The following is a 4,739-nucleotide window of genomic DNA, read 5'->3' as shown; positions in this document are numbered from 1 at the left end:
AAATGTACCAAGATGACAGTCATATGCCAGGGAGGCCTTGAGAAAAATCACCCTGGACCATCACAGGAATATGGAAGGCCACAGGAGAGCTGTGTCCAGTGGAGGAAAAAAAAAATATGATAGATTATCTGGTGAGTTTGATCATCATATCTGGAGGGGTATTTTAGTTCATTGACAACTTTGAAGCAGAAGTGGTCAAGAATCAGAAAACCAGGCAAATATAAAAAACAAACGAATTGTTAACGCTGGGAAAAACAAAAGTTGTACAGGAAAAGAAATGTATTATTAATAGTACACTATGTGGCTCAGCTGTGACCAATCTTTGCATAGGCCTAACTATATAAATATTGAGTATTTGATTAACAAAAGTTGTGATGTAATCATGTTGGAAGGATGAGAAGAAGGGAAGTGTATGATGTGATATAAAAGAACTCAATCTTTGGGGTCCCTGGGTGGCTCAGTCACTTGGCATCTGCCTTTGGCTCGGGTCATAATCCCAGGGTCCTGGGATCGAGCCTCGGGTCAGGCTCCCTGATTGGCGGGAAACCTGCTTTCCCTTTCCCACTCCCCCTGCTTCTGCTCCTGCTCTCACTGTCTCCCTCTCTCTGTCAAATAAATGAATAAATAAAATCTTTAAAAAAAAAAAAAAAAGAATTAAATCTTCATCTGATTCTCACTAGAAAGTCAACAGATATTTCTTCCAGAATGTGGAACTAGCAGCTTAAACCGTTGTCTTGAAGCACAAAGGCAAATCGCAGAAGAGATCACTAAAAGCTGAAAGTTGCTGTCTCATGGGAGGGGGAAATGAGGATGTAGCAGGAACCCTTTGCACTCCTGGGCTCATGACCCCCTCCTCCATCTTCAAAGCCGGCAGCCTGTAGCATCTTCCAACCTCTCTTTCTCTCTCCCTCTGTTTCTGTTGTTTTATCCACTTTTCTTCACCTTGAACTTCCTGCCTGCTCTTACAGGGACTCTAGGGATTACAGTTAGACCTCACCGGGATCATCTAGTCTGATGCCCCCATTTCAAGATCCTTTACTTAATACACCAGCCTCTCCCTTTTACCGTCTCAGGTGACATAATCACAGGTTCTGAAGACTAAAACATGCACATCGTGGGAGGCCATTAAGCACCTACAATGTTAACCTTTTGGACATTAAGGGGAGGAACAACTACTTTTCCTTTTTACGGTTATTTTTGTAACATTTATACTGTGCTCAACTTCCATGTATGTTATACAACGTACATGTGTGAGCTTCCACCTGTATACTCTTAGTATGAGAGTCAGGCAGACAGCACAGGTAGGCAGCCACCATTCCAGGCCCTTCTATGTTGTCTTGTGGTTCATTCAGGGCCAAGGGAAACTCTGCATTTATATGACTTGCCCATAGGCTGTTATGGGTCACACTCCCTACCACGTGGTCTAAAGTTGGCTCTGGAATAATCATAGCCTTGGATTTTAGAGGTCCAGACTCAGACTCCACTCTCAGGAGAACAGCATATTTTATTAATGTACCAATAAAAAGGAAGAGGGAATCTGTTACAAAGAGATGTGCTGTCTTCTTAGGTTCATAGAGAAATACCTCAATAAAATGACTGTAAACCCACAAACTACAGAGAGGTTAAGAAATGATGTCCGTGGAGGATTCTGCCTCTAAGAATTAAGTCATCCAGAAAGTTGAGGTTTACAGAGAAAAGTATACTTCAGACTATCGGAGCGGGAGCAGTGGGAAAAAGAAAACAATTAAAAACAGCCCCATTGAGTGGAGGAAGAGAAAACTGAGAACTTTGGAGCAGATTGGATGGCTATGAAATGTCAAATGGGACCTTGAAGCAGAAGAGACTAACAGAAAGGAAAAGTTAGATGGAGAATTAGAGAAGGGGCCCCATCTTAGCTGTCACTACGCCAGAAATGGTGCGCGAGGAAACGTGCCAAAGAGCGGAACAATTCTCCCCAAGGGAACCATATCCAGGGAGCCCATGGGAAACGGCTCCTTTCACACACACATGTGCACACACATGTATAAACACACAAATGCACGTGCATGTACACGCACACATACACACAAGCACTCACATGCACACACAGATATGCACACATATATGTGCATATGCACACATGGGTGCACACAGGCACGCACATGTGCACACAAACACACACGTATACACAGTGTATCGTATCATTGGGAGCAACCGGGAACTCTCGACTTAAGACCCCAGGGCATCTAAACCAAGGAGTTACAGAAAATCTGGACAAATCTGAGAGGAAAGAGGAAGAAGAGCAGCACAAAATAGCAGAAGCGTTACAAAGGGAGTTTCAAGGTGATGGAACTGTTATAGCTGGAGATCAAATTATTACTTGGCCCCTAGGAGAATGGGCTGATAAATCTAAGGCATTAGAACTCTCTAAGGCAGTGGTTCGTAGCCCCCGCTGCACCTGAGAATCACCTGGGGAACCTTTTCAACACAGTGATGCTTGAGCACCACCCCAAATCAAATAAATCAGTCGGCATCTTGGGCAAGCGTTCTCAAACTTGAGTAAGCATAAGAATCCCCTGGAGGGCCTGATAAAACACTGATTTCTGGGCTCCACCCCCAAGTTTCTGATCAGTAACACCAGGGAGGAGCTTGAGAATTCTGACTTTCTAACCCATTCCCAGGTGACACTCAGGCCCAGGGACCCCATGTTGAGAACCACATTTTCTAAGGAAAGGCACTGCAAAGGTAGGACAAACAAAATGGGGGCCGAGCAGGACAATGAGAGATGGAGGCGGGCCGAGGTTAGATCTCCGGGGCAAGATTATCCCATTTAGGAAGCAGCACTGGGCAATATTTGTTTGTTCAGCGGATGCTTTCTGAATGGCCAGACCTTCTGATTTCATTCCCTCTCATTCTGGGGGACCTCCTAAGACAGTGCCTTCCCAAAAGGTGAAACACAGGAGGACATGAAACTGCTGGGAAAATCTCCTTGAGGCACGGAACAAAGCAAGTCTGCCCCCTTGGGGATCTTGGTCCTCTCCAGGACCTCAGGCAAACAGGTCACAAGGAGTTTCGATCAAAGCTTCAGCGCAGGCATCTGCCGACAGTGGTTTTACAGCAAAAGTGAAGTATGGGGACGAGGACGCAGGCTTCTTTAGAACAGTGGTTCTCACACTTTGCTGCACACTGGAATTACCTGGAGAGTTTTTAATCTGACCTGTGTAAGCTATGACCCTTAGCAATTAAATCAGAATTTCTGGGGGTGGCACCCAGGCATTCAGAGTTTATAAAACTCCCCAGGGGATGCCAAAGGGCAGACAAGTTTAAGGACAGGACCTTGCTATTCAAAGCGTGGTTGATGAACCAGCAGCCTGGGTTATTACCCGAGAGCTTGTTAGAAACGCAGAATCTCAGGTCTTATCCTAGACCCACTGAATCAGAATCTGCTTTTGATCAATGTCTCCAGGGATCTGTGTGCACATAAATGTCTCAGAAGCACTGCTCTGGAAGGCCTAAGCGGTTCCAAAGCAAGAAGCACTGGTGACAGGCACTGGGCTCAGCCCCCAAAACACCTACTCCGAGACACATGGAGGCTATATCATTAGAGAGAGTTCTGTTCATCACTGGCATTCCAGAAACATGAGGCTCTGCAGAACAATGCTGGAGGGAAAGAAGGTGATCTCGGGCAAATTTGCCAAGTTGTCAACAGTGGCTGCCTCCGCAGGAGGGGTAGTGAAGCAGGAAACTTGAATTTTTGTTTTCTGTGCAATCTACATTTCCTAACTCGTGGGTGCGAGTGTGTGTGTGTGTGTGTGTGTGTGTTTGGGGACTCAGTGAGGATTATCTGGATTGTGAGATTATGGGATATTTTTTAACATTTTCCTTATTAAAAAACCTAATAAATGGTAGCATTTTTTAAAAAGCAATACACAAAGCAAAAGCTATTAGGAATACCAAGATGAATTTAGCAAAATCACAATCTTAATAGGATAACTTAATATTATTGCATCGCTTTGTCAAATCAAGTAGCAAAAAGAAATAAAAATACGGAAGCTATGAATAACTTCATTAATAAGGTTATTTACTAGATATATTTCAAAATCTATAATGTACAGACATAGAATACATAATCTTAAACATTGCACCTAGCATTTTTTAAAAAAATGAAACACTTTTCTAGTCCACAAAGGAAATGTAAGCCACATGAGGGCAGAGAACATGACAGTCTTGTCACCACTGATTCTCAGTGCCTAACACTGTGGCTGACATAATGTCAGGACTCAATAAATATTTATTATAGGAAGAAGGCTATATTTTCAAACCTAAATGCAATAAAATAAGAAGTTGAAGAGGAAAGTTTGAACAAATCAAAAGATCAAAGTATTTGGAATACAAAAGAAACTCTTCCTCAAATAATCTTTAAAGTCAATATAATATTGACTGCAACTCCAGAGAATTTTCGTGGAATTTTACAAGCTGATTCTAAAATTAATATGGAAGAGCAAATGCACACACATTTATCGAATAAACATTAAACATAATATTTGTGTTCATCTATAAGATTCATAACTTTGCAAATTAAAATGGTGAGAAATTAAAATGGTGTGACATTGGTACAGGAGAAATCAACAGGTAAGAGAACTGAGTAGAGTTCACATATATCCTATCCATTGATTTATTAATCTAAATAAGATGCCATATCAAATGGTTGAGGAAGTTATATACCCCTTGATGTATGAAAAAATAAAAGTAAATCCTTA

Source organism: Lutra lutra, chromosome 13 (genome assembly GCF_902655055.1).
Source record: "Lutra lutra chromosome 13, mLutLut1.2, whole genome shotgun sequence".
In the NCBI taxonomy this organism is placed as follows: Eukaryota; Metazoa; Chordata; class Mammalia; order Carnivora; family Mustelidae; genus Lutra; species Lutra lutra.
This window is presented reverse-complemented; position numbering follows the sequence as displayed.